Below are 14,046 nucleotides of genomic sequence, written 5' to 3' on the forward strand. Positions count from 1 at the left end.
CCCGTTATACGTAACATAATACACACAAATTCCAGTCCAAATGTATCCTAAATTATCTGCTGTTGTTTAACATACGAGCTTGCCTTTGTTTCAATATAAGTCACGATTACTTACTCGTGTATCAGTTTTTATGTCTTCCTGTTCCGCAGTCAACTCTTCGCCAGTTGAAATACTCGTGACACTAGCTTCTGTTCCTCCCTGGTCAAACGCATATCAGTATGTGTTGATAACATTACAATGTAACTTATCTTTTGAAATATTATATACAAACTTTTAACTGATCAGTCGTATTTCTGTGATCATAGCACATACATTACTAACATTACTTATTTTGATATCATTGAAATGTTTGTTAACAGTAATACATAAACATTTGTTGCAATACAAAAATAAATCCTGATCTTTTACCGATTTCAGTCGCGTCCGACTGTAAGCAATATCGTGCATTTCGCCAGCACATGTATGATTATTTTTCATTTGATGAAATAAACGGGTACTCGAGTATCATTGTATAATTGATTCCCAGTCAACACTGTGCCGTAAGGAGTCAGAACTTTCATCACCTCATATTTAGGATGTGTTAATCAATGTATCTCTCAGATATGCAGTTCAAAATATAAACAACAGGAAACACGACATTTAGATCTCAATAATGTCCGTTTATATGATGGAAATGCGGTTGACTCAGTTTTAGCTTCCAAATGATCCAAGGTACTTAATCATTTATTTGAAACCCAGAAGTATCTTTTATTGCATGTCTTAAAACCTGTTTGTTGCTATTATGACCGAATTCACGACAAAAGATCAGCCATTACTTTTCGGCCAAACATTTACTTACAATTGCATGATTATTGTCCATCAGTTCTTCCGTTAACTCTCCCTCGACAGGTGTCATAGTTGTAGCTTCAAATTCTCCCTAGGCAACATAATGTGAATTGGATATTTGAACAAAAAATTCTTCAGCTGTATTTATTTGTGTCATTGGGATATTTTACAGATACGGTCCATGCTAATAATTCAATATGTGATATTAATATGATTTAAGGTTCTTAATTGGAAATAATATCCAGAGCTGCTTTATAGTTATATTTATTGTGTTTGCTCTCTGGTACGATCACGATGGTTCTTGACAATTTCAAAAGTGCGTTATTAATTTTCTTTTGTTGCCCTTTTCGTGTCTAAAATTGCCTTCATTTTGACGGTGTTTCTATAGTAATCAATTTTACATAAAGAGTTGGAGATATATGGCTTTTAGTAATTTTGGTGGTTAACAAATTATTCATTATTGGTCAACGAGACAAAGAAGACACGTGTTACCTGTAAGTCCGACTCTTTTTCCTTGTTCGTTTTCTTTTTCTTTCTTTTCTTTCTTTTCTTTTTCTTATATTCAGTGACAGGTTCATCCTAGTAATAAATAACTCATATTGTTCAGTCAAACAAAAACTTCCTTTTTCGAGCTTGACATTATGTTCACCACACTTTAAGTCCCTTGCATTACTGACAAGCCATAGTGGGACGATAGATGTAAGGTGTTATTCAGTTTATTATTGATTATACGCTGCACCCAGAAATCTATATTCACGTATTTGGTTTTTATTTAATACTTCTCTTAGTAGATCACATCTTTAGAAAATAATTGGAATTCAGTAAATTTTGTAACGAATCCATTATTTGCAGAAGGAAATCTTCCATTTCATTTGATGTTTCACAAGAAACACAAGTGATGACATCGATTATCTCCCTTCGCATGAAAAAAAAAATAATGTATAGATACCATTGCTGGACAATTTTTCGGAATAAGTATTACAATACGTAGCCGATATGAAGTCATATATAAGATGTCTAATTTTGTGCGTCTGAAAACAGTCTTGACGAGCAATGAATCATTAAAATACGATTTTGGGAAGAATTATGATGCATTGTTGAAAATTAATATAACATAGGATAACAAAAACTGTACAACGAAACACTGAAAAACCGGGAGGAATAACGAAACCAGGTTACAAAATTTTAGTAGCATACATCAATGTGACACTGACTTTACTTTAGGTAGCAAATCCGAATTATCCATATCTTTTTGATGTGTATATAACTAGGTAGCGAATGAGTCATTCGTAAAACATAAACGAACAAAATATACACTTAAAGTAAGTTTCAGAGATCACTTTTGGGTGGTCGGGTGGCGCAGTGGTAACGCACTCGCCTTTCAACTAGCCGACCGGGGCTCGATTCCCGGAACGGACGTGAAAAGGTAAGGGCTCAACTGCCCGACCACGTGGGTTTTCCCCGGGTACTCCGGTTTCCTCCCACAATAAGACCCCTCTCGCGTTTACATCCGGGCCAACAAGAGTGATTAGTATAAGTTGACATAACTAGTTTCGCAATTGTTGTAAAATAAATAAAGTTTATATTTATCACTTATGTGATTTACCCTTCGAATCATAATAGTAATATCGTTTAGATTTATGGAATCGGTAAGTATCTTTACAATATTAAAACGAGTGTGCCTAATGATATGTCATTTTAACATAAGAAGTATATACTTACAAGTGTATCATTGTTGTTCTCTTTTATTGCAGTCAACTCTTTATCGTAAGTGGTCAAAATACAAGCCCCAGTTGCCTCCTATAAAATTATGAATTCATTAACGTTTGTGACTTGATATTTTGCATATATTTTACAAGTAATTTGATGTTTCTGTATTTCAGTTATACTAAATTGACAATATGAATTATAAATATGATAATAAGAACAGCCCATAATTGTACTACCACATGATTCGGTGTTCCTCTTGTCAAAGAGAAATTCTATCAAATTTTACAGTCTGTAAAAGGAAAATATGATCATTATTTTGTTATTCTCAAGATCTTTACTCACCCCAATATTGTTGATATTTGTTTGTTCCTCAGTTAAATCACTCACGTTAGAACTGGCTGCATTAGCTTCATTTGTCTCCTAGCCAACAAAACATTCGATCGTATGAATAAAACATTGCCTTTTGAAATAATCATTATTGATGACGTTCAGATACATAGGATCTAAAAATGAGATTTTATGAAAATATTCTTAGAATTCTGTTTATTTTTGCGAGACCAAGTTATGAACTTACTAGTTTATAACATTTCGTGATGAAAACGAAATAGCATAACTCAGCAAGGTATAATCGACATGTTTTACAGTATGAAGAGTACAAAATCAAACGGAGGGGGCAATGTTGCTGTGATATTCTTAGTTCATTAAGTAACGTCATTGTCCATATCATGATATCAAAATTGATTTTGGACTTGTGCTTCCAGAGGCAAAACGCTCCGGATAAGTTTCACATGCACAACAACAAGATATGTTAATTCAAATTCTTTGGATAACAGGCGAATTATATACATAATTTCAGTAAATACAACTCTGAACCTCTCTGATTTTTAAAATCAATTTTCTCTGCTCATGATTTTCCTCATTCGCGTCCTTAGTACAAATGATTCATCCCGTTAGCATTCTTGACGATCCTAGACGGACGAACCGGCTGTATAACATTGTTTCATTTCATTTCGGCTATACTGTTTCGAGATTCTAAATTTATATAAGAAGGAGATATTCACTTGTATGTCTTGAATCAAATCTCATCCAAAGATAAAGACATTACCTGTGACCCAAGTGTTTCCTCTGTGGTTGTTTTCGATTTCCTCATTTCCGGTTCCAACTGATCCTTGGCGATAGGTTCTTCCTTGAAATAAATTGTCATAACTAATTAAAGTATCATCTTTCGTTTTAAGTCTTCTTTATATAGTAAGTAAAAAGTAAAGGATGAAAATAGATATTTCAAATAATTTGGCGCCAAAACCAGTGTTTCCATTTTCAACAATATATTTGTCATGTTTCATTAGCTATGCAGTCAAGGTCGGGCAGGAACTATCCTCCTATACTCAATTGTATAGATTTACATTGAGTGATACAATAGCATTCCCGTTATACGTAACATATTACACACAAATTCCAGTCCAAATGTATCCTAAATTATATGCTGTTGTTTAACATACGAGCTTGCCTTTGTTACAATATAAGTCACGATTACTTACTCGTGTATCACTTTTGTCTTCCTGTTCCGCAGTCAACTCTTCGCCAGTTGAAATACTCGTGACACTAGCTTCTGTTCCTCCCTGGTCAAACGCATATCAGTATGTGTTGATAACATTACAATGTAACTTATCTTTTGAAATATTATATACAAACTTTTAACTGATCAGTCGTATTTCTGTGATCATAGCACATACATTACTAACATTACTTATTTTGATATCATTGAAATGTTTGTTAACAGTAATACATAAACATTTGTTGCAATACAAAAATAAATCCTGATCTTTTACCGATTTCAGTCGCGTCCGACTGTAAGCAATATCGTGCATTTTGTTAGCACATGTATGATTATTTTTCATTTGATGAAATAAACGGGTACTCGAGTATCATTGTATAATTGATTCCCAGCCAACATTGTGCCCTAAGGAGTCAGGACATTCAACACCTCCTAGTTGGGATGTTTTAATCAATGTATCTCTCAGATATGCAGTTCGAAATATAGACAACAGAAAAACACGACATTTAGATCTCAATAATGTCCGTTCATTTGGTGGAAACACGATTGACTCAGTTTTGGCTTCCAAATGATCCAAGGTACTTAATCAGTTATTTGAAACCCAGAAGTATCTTTTATTGCATGTCTTAAAACCTGTTTGTTGCTATAATGACCGAATTCACGACAAAAGATCAGCCATTACTTTTCGGCCAAACATTTACTTACAATTGCATGATTATTGTCCATCAGTTCTTCCGTTAACTCTCCCTCGACAGGTGTCGTAGATGTAGCTTCATATTCCCCCTGGGCAACATAATGTGAATTGGATAATTGAACAAAAAATTCTTCAGCTGTATTTTTTTTTGTATTTGGGATATTTTGCAGATACGGCACATGCTAATAATTCAATATGTGATATTAATATGATTTAAGGTTCTAAATTGGAAATAATATCCAGAGCTGCTTTATAGTATTATTTATTGTGACTGCTCTTTGGTATGATCACGATGAATATCAGTATTCGCGGTTTTCCATAGATTGTTACCTATGTACTGCTGGTTTCCTTTAGGTTCTTGGCCAATTTTATGTTGTGAGGAGCAAATCCTTCATTACCTTTAGTGCAATCTTTATTAACCTCATGGCCAACACCACATATGAGAAGGTGTTGAATAGATGACAATTTCAAAAGCGCAAGTTACTTATTTTCTTTTATTGCCCTTTTCTTCTCTAAATCTGCCTTCATTTTGACGGTGTTTCTGTGGTAATCAATTTTAAATTAAGAGTTGAAGATATTTGGCTGGTGGTTAACAAATTATTCATTATTGGCCAACGAGACAAAGAAGACACGTGTTACCTGTAAGTCCGACTCTTTTTCCTTGTTCGTTTTCTTTTTCTTTCTTTTCTTTTTCTTATATTCAGTGACAGGTTCATCCTAGTAATAAAATCATATTGTTCAGTCAAACAAAAACTTCCTTTTTCGAGCTTGACATTAAGTTCACCACACTTAAAGTCCCTTGCATCACTGACAAGCCATAGTGGGACGACAGACGTAAGGTGTTATTCAGTTGATTATTGAATATATGCTGCACCCAGATCTAATTTTTGTTTGGTTTGTGTTCAATACTTCATTTAGTAGATAACATCTTTAGAACATAATTGGAATTCAGTAAATTTTATAACGAATCCATTATTTTCAGAAGGTAATCTTTCATTTCATTTGATGTTTCACAAGAATGATGACATCGATTATCTCCCTTTGAATGAAAAAAATGTTTAGATACCATTGCTGAAAATTTTTTTTCAGAGTAAGTATCACAATACGTAGCCAATATGAAGTCATATATAAGATGTCTAATTTTGTGCGTCTGAAAACAGTCTTGACGAGCAATAAATCATTAAAATACGATTTTGGGAAGAATTATGATGTATTGTTGAAAATTAATATAACATAGGATAACAAAAATTGTACAACGAAACACTGAAAAAACCGGGAGGAATAACGAAACCAGGTTACAAAATTTTAGTAGCATACATCAATGTGACACTGACTTTCTTTAAGTAGCAAATCCAAATTATCCATATCTTTTTAATTTATATAACTAGGTAGCAAACGAGTTACTTTTGAGGCTAAACTTGGGTATGCAGACATTACATAGTAAACCTCCCCAGCTTTTGCATTATTTCGACCAATTAGGATTTTCCCCAGTCATGTGTTTCAATAATATCAGTCCCTAGCACCATTGCCGAGTCCTGCAAGAATGTAACCGCTGTAATATGCTGTTTTATTTTTGATATTCGACTCACTCTACGATATCTTATTTCAAATTCGTATTGAAAACTATTTACTGATGAGTCATTCGTAAAACATAAAGGAACAAAATATACACTTAAAGTGAGCTTCAAAGATCACTTTTGTGACACGTGGTCCTGATTTCCCTTACGCAATAAATGCTACTAGCAACAATAATGAATCCTTTAATTATATATACCTTGAAAAGTAATAATGTTTTAATTTACCCTTCCAATCATAAAAGTGATATCGTTTAGAGTTATGGAATCGGTAAGTATCTTTACAATTTTAAAACGAGTGTGCCTAATAATATGTCAATTAAACCAAAGTAGTATATACTTACAAGTGTATCATTGTTGTTCTCTTTTGTTGCAGTCAACTCTTTATCGTAAGTGGTCAAAATACAAGCCCCAGTCGCCTCCTATAAAATTATGAATTCATTAACGTTTGTGACTTGATATTTTGCATATATTTTACAAGTAATTTGATGTTTCTGTATTTCAGTTATACTAAATTAAATATGATAATAAGAACAGCCCATAATTGTACTACCACATGATGCAGTGTTCCTCTTGTCAAAGAGAAATTCTATCAAATTTTACAGTCTGTAAAAGGAAAATATGATAATTATTTTGTTATTTTCAAAATCTCTATTCAGCCCAATATTGTTGATATTTGTTTGTTCCTCATTTAAATCACTCACGTTAGAACTGGCTGCATTAGCTTCATTTGTCTTCTAGCCAACAAAACATTCGATCGTATGAATAAAACATTGCCTTTTGAAATAATCATTATCGATGACGTTCAGATACATAGGATCTAAAAAATGACAATATTCTTAGAATTCTTTTTATTTTTGCGAGACCACGTTTTACACTTACTAATTTATAACATTTCGTGATGTAAACAAAATAGTATAACTAAGTAAGGTTTATTCGACACGTTTTAAAGTATGAAGAGTACAAAATCAAACGGAGGGGGCAATGTTGCTGTAATTTTCTTAGTTCATTAAGTAACGTCATTGTCGATATCTTGGCATCTAAATTGATTTTGGACTTACGCTGCCAAAGGCAAAACGCTCCGAATAAGTTTCACATGCACGACAGCAAGATATTTGAATGCAATGTCTTTGGATAACAGGCGAATTATGTATATAATTTCAGTTAATACAACTCTGAACCTCTCTGATTTTTAAAATCTACTTTCTCTATTCATGATTTTCCTCGGTCGCTTTCTTAGTACAAATAATTCTTGCGTTAGCATTCTTGACGATCCTAGAAGGACGGTTTCGTCCTTCTAGGATCACACAGTATAACACAGTTTCATTTAATTTCATTTCGGCTATACTGTTTCGAAATTCTAAATTGATATAAGAAGGTGATATTCACTTGTATGCCTTGAGTCAAATCTCATCCAAACATAAAGACATTACCTGTGACCCAAGTGTTTCCTCTGTGGTTGTTTTCGATTTCCTCATTTCCGGTTTCACCTTATCCTCGGCGATAGGTTCTTTCTTGAAATAAATTGTCATAACTAATTAAAGTATTATCTTTCGTTTTAAGTGTTCTTTATATAGTAAGTAAAAAGTAAAGGATGAAAATAGATATTTCAAATAATTTGGCGCCAAGACCAGTGTTTCCATTTTCAACAATATATTTGTCATGTTTCATGAGCTATGCAGTCAAGGTCGGGTAAGAGCTATCCTCCTATACACAATTAAACGTATTAAAAGCAAAATCACAGATTTATATGGAGTGATACAATAGCATTCCCATTATACATAACATAATACGCACAAATTCAAGTCCGAATGTATCCTAAAATTATCTGCTATTGTTTAACATGCGAGCTTGCCTTTGTTTCAATATAAGTCACGATTACTTACTCGTGTATCAATTTTTTTGTCTTCCTGTTCCGCAGTCAACTCTTCGCCAGTTGAAATACTCGTGACACTGGCTTCAGTTCCTCCCTGGTCAAACGCATATCAGTATGTGTTGATAACATTACAATGTAACTTATCTTTTGAAATATTAGATACAAACTTTTAACTGATTAGTCGTATTTCTGTGATCATAGCACATACATTACTAACATTAATTATTTTGATATCATTGAAATGTTTTTAAACAGTAATACATAAACATTTGCTGCAATACAAAAATAAATCCTGATCTTTTACCGATTTCAATCGCGTCCGGCTGTAATCAATATCGTGCATTTTGCCAGCACATATATGATTATTTTTCATTTGATGAAATAAACGGGTACTCGAGTATCATTGTATGAATAATTCCCAGTCAACACTGTGCCGTAAGGAGTCAGGACTTTCATCACCTCCTAGTTAGCATGTGTTAATCAATGTATCTCTCAGATATACAGTTGGAAATATAGACAACGGAAAAACACGACATTTAGATCTCAATAATGTCCGTTCATTTGGTGGAAACACGATTGATTCAATTTTGGCTTTCATATGGTCCAAGGTACTTAATAATTTATTTGAAAGGCAGAAGTACATTTCAGTTTGTTGTTGTTGGTATAATGACCGAATTCACGACAAAAGATCAGCCATTACTTTTCGGACAAACATTTACTTACAATTGTATGATTATTGTCCATCAGTTCTTCCGTTAATTCTCCCTCGACAGGTGTCATAGCTGTAGCTTCATATTCTCCCTGGGCAATATAATGTGAATTGGACATTTGAACAAAATAATCTTCAGGTTATTGATTTGTTGCTTTGGGATATCTTACAGATACCGTCCATGCTAATAATTCAATATTAGATGTTATTATGACTAAAGGTTCTTAATTCGAAATTTCATCCAGAGCTGCTTTATAGTTATTTTGATTGTGTCTGCTCTCTGTTACGATCACGATGGTTCTTTACAATTTCAAAAGTGCAAGTCATTTATTTTCTTTTGTTGCCCATTTCGTCACTAAACCTGCCATCAATTTGAAGGTGTTTCTATAGTAATCAATTTTACATAAAGAGTTGGAGATATATGGCTTTTAGTAATTTTGGTGGTTAACAATATCTTCATTATTGGTCAACGAGACAAACAAGACACGTGTTACCTGTAAGTCCGATAATTTTTCCTTGTTCGTTTTCTTTTTCTTTCTTTTCCTTCTTTTCTTTTTCTTATATTCTGTGACAGGTGCATCCTAGGAATAAATAACTCATATTGTTCAGTCAAGCAAGAACTTCCTTTTTCGAGCTTGACATTAAGTTCACCACACTTTAAGTCCCTTGCATCACTGACGATAGACGTAAGGTGTTATTCAGTTGATTATTGATTATACGCTGCATACAGATCTAATTATGAAATGAAATCTTTATCCACGTGTTTGGTTTTTGTTCAATACTTCTCTTAGTAGATCACATCTTTAGAAAATAATTGGAATTCAGTAAATTTTGTAACGAATCCATTATTTTCATTTCATTTGATGTTTCACAAGAAACACAAGTGATGACCTCGATTATCTCCCTTTGCATGAAAAAAAAAGTTTAGATACCATTGCTGGACAATTTTTCAGAGTAAGTATCACAATACGTAGCCAATATGAAGTCATATATGAGATGTCTTATTTTGTGCGTCTGAAAACAGTACTGAAGAGCAATAAATCATTAAAATACGATTTTGTGAAGAATTATGATGCATTGTTGAAAAATTGATATGACATAGGATAACAAAAGCTGTACAACAAAAAAACTTGAAAATCCGGAAGGAATAACGAAACCAAGTTACAAAATTTTAGTAGCAAACATCAATGTGACACTGACTTTCTTTAAGTAGCAAATCCAAATTATCCATATCTTTTTAATTTATATAACTAGGTAGCAAACTAGTAACTTTTGAGGCTAAACTTGGGTATGCAGACATTACATAGTAAACCTCCCCAGGTTTTGCATTATTTCGACCAATTAGGATTTTCCCCAGTCATGTGTTTCAATAATATCAGTCCCTAGCACCATTGCCGAGTCATGCAAGAATGGAACCGCTGTAATATGCTGTTTTATTTTTGATATTCGACTCACTCTACGATATCTTATTTCAAATTCGTATTGAAAACTATTTACTGATGAGTCATTCGTAAAACATAAAGGAACAAAATATACACTTAAAGTGAGCTTCAAAGATCACTTTTGTAACACGTGGTCCTGATTTCCCTTACGCAATAAATGCTACTGGCAACAATAATGAATCCTTTAATTATATATACCTTGAAAAGTAATAATGTTTTAATTTACCCTTCCAATCATAAAAGTGATATCGTTTAGAGTTATGGAATCGGTAAGTATCTTTACAATTTTAAAACGAGTGTGCCTAATAATATGTCAATTAAACCAAAGTAGTATATACTTACAAGTGTATCATTGTTGTTCTCTTTTGTTGCAGTCAACTCTTTATCGTAAGTGGTCAAAATACAAGCCCCAGTCGCCTCCTATAAAATTATGAATTCAATAACGTTTGTGACTTGATATTTTGCATATATTTCACAAGTAATTTGATGGTTTAGTATTTTAGCAATTTTGTTGTGAAGTTCATTAAGTACCGTCATTGTCCATATCATGACATCTAAATTGATTTTTGACTTGCGCAGCTAAAGGTAAACGCTCCTGGTAAGTTCCACATACACGATAAAAATATTTGAATGCTTATTCTTTTAATACCAGACGAATTAAATAATGTTTATAAACGAGTCGATTGATTGCTTGTTGGTGTATACATCATATTAAACTACGTAATTTTTTTTAGTAGATGGCATTCTAATTTAAAATCTAAAAGTTGAGATGACCAGACCATCTTTTCAGAATACTTTCTTACTTGTGATGTATCATTATTGCTCTTCAATTCCTCATTCAACTCCCTATTGTAAGTAGTCGCAGCACCAATCTCTGGTTCTTCCTAACCGAATGAATATAAGAACGTGTTATTTGCGATTTATATACTAAAACGAAAAAGAAACGCCGTGTAACCTAAAAAGATTCTTTTAAATGATATAATTTAATGGTACATTATTTCATTCATTTTTGTATACAATTTCATCTGTTTGGAACCATTTGTTGAAGGTTCTATCGATTATCAATGCTAGTTATGCCACAAATATCCCCCTTTTAGCGAAGACCCTACTTGTATTGCGCAACACGGCCGGACATTTCAGTATCCTGTGTGTCCTCCATGCGCAGCTGTCGCAGCTGTCGCAGCCCTGATGCATGGAATTCATCAGGGTGTTAACCCTTGCAATGGGGATGTTATTCCACTCTTCATGCAAAGCACGTGTGATCTGGACCAGATTAGTGGGGGCATTTGGACGTCTCCTAACTCTCCTATCCAATTCGTCCCACAAATGCTCAATTGGAGACAAATCTGGGCTGAATGCTGGCCAATCGATTGGGATTACGTTATTGTTAGCAAGAAATTGCGTTTCTTTTTCGTGTTAGTATATTATGAAACGGGTGTGTATATTGAACTACCTGTCAACTGTTTGACCGTGACAATTTCTTTAAAATAAATTCTTTGGATATGTAATAACTCAAAAGCGCTTGATTCCGTATTCTTTATTTTCGGTTCCTTCCCCACATCCTCAGTGGTAGGTTCTACCTTAATATACATGCAAATTCTTCGTTAAAATTTCTAGAACAAGACCAGTGTTTCCTGGCAAGGAGTAGATCTATTCATATCCTGAAATTTAGCTTTTGTTGTTTAACACACGAAGTTTCATATAAAGGTGCTTATTTTATCTTTGTTTGAATCTCAGGAATGGTTACTCACATGTGTATCACTTTTGTCTTTCTGTTCCTCAGTCAACACTTTGCTAATGGGACTTGCGACATAATATTCAGTTTCTTCCTAAGCAATCGACTATTAGTACGTGTTGATAACACGACACTGTAAACTTGTTTCGTCAACTTTAGTTAAAAACTTGTTACTATAATACTTTGCAATATGACTGACTCTGTTTCGACTTACATATAATTCAAGGTCCTTAATCATTTATTCCAAACCAAGAATTACATGTCTTCGGTCGCTGCTAGCTGGCATTATGAATGACTACAGGAAAGAGAAACCACATGCCTATTATATGACACACATCTACAAACCCATTGATGATTTTTATCTTCCTGTTCCTTGATCAATTCTCTATCACGAGAAGCCACAACAATGTCCTTGAGTTTGTCAGTCATCTCTGTTTTGTGAAGAGGCACATCTTCAGTCACCACCTAGCCAACCACATGCATTATTAATGTTTTATAAAGATAAAAATAGATTCATAATCCATACAATTTCAATCAATGAGATAGAAAACAAGATAATCAAAACTCGGTCATTTGCTTTTTTTACTCAGTATTGTCTTGCATATGCTGAAAGTACCTTAACTATATAGTTGAAAACCATAATTACTTTATAGAACATATGTAAATTTACTGTCTTATTGTGTGACGACCGTATCACCATTCGTTAGTCTCTAAATGTTTACTTACTCGTTTATCACTCGTATCCTTCTCTCCCCCAGTCATCTCTACATCCTGATTTGTCACAGGGCTACCTTCAGTTAATTCCTAGACAATGTAATATCAGAAAGTGTGCTTGAAACAACATACATAAGACATATCATTTTGTGGGTTTTTTTTAAATATTCCTGAAAGTCAACCTTCGTGTTCATTATAATTAACTCCGACACTTACATTTTTTAAATAACTATTCATTCTGTTACAAATATCTTTATTTGTCCTTGTCTTGTTGTTGTATTTTTGTTCCCCAGTCAACCCTCTATGACGGGTAGTGACAACATTGATTTCCATACCCTCTTTGTCACCCGCATATCAGACTGTGCTGAGTAAATGATAATATATAATATAAATAACTTGAACTTAATGTGTCTATCATCATGTCGACTGTTGTATCAACAAAAAAATAATAAATGGGGTATAAACTGTAAACACGTTTTGATTGGATGACATAGTGAAATTTGACACGAAGGATTAATCACGTACTAGTGGAAATCAAAATGCGCAATACGTAGTTCACGATTCTTTTGTAATAATTGAAATATTTCTGAAGCGGTTAGTTTTGCAAAAAATAAAGTTATTTCACTTCAGGTCATATAATACAATCAAAACGATTTTGTTGACCAATTGTACCATTTTAGAAAAAAACCTAACTCGAATATGAAGAATGTAAGGTAACCTCTACATATGTAAAACCTCTTAATGATCCATGCATTTTGAAATAGACATATTGATTGCAAAAAGATTGAAATCGATAGCAATTCAACATATTGTTTACGATATTTCCATAATCACCATTTGGTCACAGCCATCTAAACAAAGTATGAAGAGTACAAAATCAAACGGAGGGGGCAATGTTGCTGTAATATTCTTAGTTCATTAAGTAACGTCATTGTCGATATCTTGGCATCTAAATTGATTTTGGACTTCCGCTGCCAAAGGCAAAACGCTCCGAATAAGTTTCACATGCACGACAACAAGATATTTGAATGCAATGTCTTTGGATAACAGGCGAATTATGTATAAAATTTCAGTTAATACAACTCTGAACCTCTCTGATTTTTAAAATCTACTTTCTCTACTCATGATTTTCCTCGGTCGCTTTCTTAGTACAAATAATTCTTGCGTTAGCATTCTTGACGATCCTAGAAGGACGGTTTCGTCCTTCTAGGA

This window comes from Ylistrum balloti, unplaced genomic scaffold (assembly GCF_031769215.1).
Source record: "Ylistrum balloti isolate Yb309-2 unplaced genomic scaffold, AGI_CSIRO_Ybal_v1 Utg369668, whole genome shotgun sequence".
Taxonomy (NCBI): Eukaryota; Metazoa; Mollusca; class Bivalvia; order Pectinida; family Pectinidae; genus Ylistrum; species Ylistrum balloti.